The following is a 2500-nucleotide window of genomic DNA, read 5'->3' on the forward strand; positions in this document are numbered from 1 at the left end:
TCGAAAGTACATCCTCTGTTGAGCTCTCTTGGCGAGGGAGCTGATGTTCAGTTCCCACTTGAGGTCCCGGCAGAGAATAGTGCCCAGGAAGCGGAAGGACTCCACAATTTTGACTGCGGAGTCTAACAGGGTGATGGCGGTGAGTGGGGCTGTATTCTTCCTGAAGTCCACAACCATCTCAACTGTCCTTAGAGCATTTAGCTCTAAGTTGTTCTGGCTACACCAGGTCACCAGGTTGTCAGCTTCCCACCTATAGTCAGACTCATCCCCACCAGAGATCAGCCCAATGAGGGTGGTGTCGTCCGACAAACTTCAAGAGTTTGACGGACAGATGATTGGAGGCGCAGCTGTTGGTATACAGGGAGAAGAGCAGTGGGCAAAGGACGCAGCCCTGAGGAGTTCCCGTGCTGATGGACCTGGAGTCAGAGACTTCTGTTCCCGGCTTAACGCACTGCTTCCTGTCAGAGAGGAAGTCTGTGATCCACCTGCAGGTGGAGTAGGGCACGTTCAGCTGGAAGAGCTTGTCCTGAAGCAGGGCAGGGATGATGGTGTTGGAGGCAGAGCTGAAGTCCACAAACAGGATCCTGGCGTAGGATGCTGGGGCGTCCACATGCTGTAGGGTGAAGTGGAGGGCCATGTTAACTGCGTCGTCCACAGACCTGTTGGCTCTGTAGGCAAACTGAAGGGGGTCCAGGAGAGGGTCTGTGATGGCTTTGAGGTGTGCCAGGAGCAGGCGCTCAAAAGACTTCATTACCACAGATGTAAGGGCGACCGGTCTGTAATCATTTAGTCCTGTTGGCCTTAGCTTTTTGGGCACAGCGATGATGGTGGAGGACTTGAGACAGGCTGGTACATGGCATGTCTCCAGGGAGGTGTTAAAGATGTTGGTGAACACCGGAGACAGCTGGCCAGCGCAGTGCCTGAGGGTGGCTGGAGAGACAGAGTCCGGCCCGGCTGCTTTGCGTGGATTCTGCCTCTTGAAAAGCCCATTAACTTCTCCCTCCTGAAAGGAGAGAGTCGTTTCTGTAGTATGGGTGGGGGATGGGGCCTCTTGGGTGGGAAGGGGTGGTTCAGGACAGTCCAATTGTCTTTCAAATCTACGGTAGAACTCGTTCAGGTCGTTGGCTAGGCGGGAGTCGTTAGTGGTGTGGGGCGCTCTGGGTTTGTAGTTGGTGATGTGCCTGAGCCCTTTGGCAGACAGAAGCAGCGTCGTTAGTAGAGAACTGGTGTTTTAGTGTCTCTGAGTACAGTCGTTTAGCCTCTCTCACCGCTTTGCTAAACCTGTTCTTCGACTCCTTGAATCTGTCTCTATCCCCACTCCTAAACGCTTCCTCCTTCTCCAACCTCAACCTTTTGAGCTTTGCTGAGAACCAGGGCTTGTTGTTGTTAAAGTTCACCCTGGTACGTGTTGGGATACAGCAGTCCTCACAGAAGCTGATGTACACAGCCTCTGTGAGTTCATCCAGACTATTGGTAGCAGTCGTGAACATATCCCAGTCAGTACAGTCTAAGCACGCCCGCAAATCTTCCACAGCCTCACTGGTCCACTGTTTAGATGTCCTCACAGCAGGTTTACAGAGTTTTAGTTGCTGCCTGTATGCACGAATCAGGTGGACCAAGGGAGTTCTGTGCGAGCCGAACAGCCCCGTGACCCACAAGAGAAACATCCCCGCCAAATTCGAGCGTTTGACGGGTCTATCCGTGAAAAAATATTCACGTTTTTGAGTGCACATGCATTTCTGCTGCAAATGCCTCTGGAAGTTTCATGCCGTTCGTATGCCAATTGTGGCAACACGAAAATGACCCGTTTTCCCATTCCGAGGGATTTCTGTGCGACCCTAACAGCCCCGTGAGCCACAAGAGACACATCCCCGCCAATTTCTAGCGTTTCACGGGGTCTATCCGTGAAAAATATAGACGTTTTTGAGTGCACATGCATTTCTGCTGCAGATGCCTCTGGAAGTTTCATGCCGTTCGTACGCAATGTGGCAACACGAAAATGACCCCTTTTCCCATTCCGAGGGATTTCTGTGCGACCCTAACTAACAGCGCCCGTGAGCCACAAGAGAGACATCCCCGCCAATTTATAGCGTTTCACGGGGTCTATCCGTGAAAAATATAGACGTTTTTGAGTGCACATGCATTCCTGCTGCAAATGCCTCTGGAAGTTTCATGCCGTTCCTATGCAATGTGGCCACACAAAAATGACCCGTTTTCCCATTCCGAGGCATTTCTGTGCGACCCTAACAGCCCCGTGAGCCACAAGAGAGACATCCCCGCCAACTTCTAGCGTTTGACGGGGTCTATGCGTGAAAAATATTAAAATTTTTGAGTGCACGTGCCTTTCTGCTGCAAATGCCTCTGGAAGTTTCATGGCGTTCCTATGCAATGTGGCAACACGAAAATGACCCCTTTTCCCATTCCGAGGGAGTTCTGTGCCACCCTAACAGCCCCGTGAGCCACAAGAGACACATCCCCGCCAATTTCTAGCGTTTCACGG

The sequence above is a fragment of the Petromyzon marinus genome, unplaced genomic scaffold, assembly GCF_048934315.1.
Source record: "Petromyzon marinus isolate PM22_M1 ecotype Great Lakes invasive population unplaced genomic scaffold, UKy_Petmar_22M1.pri1.0 PM_G_Scaffold_110, whole genome shotgun sequence".
NCBI classification, from domain to species: Eukaryota; Metazoa; Chordata; class Hyperoartia; order Petromyzontiformes; family Petromyzontidae; genus Petromyzon; species Petromyzon marinus.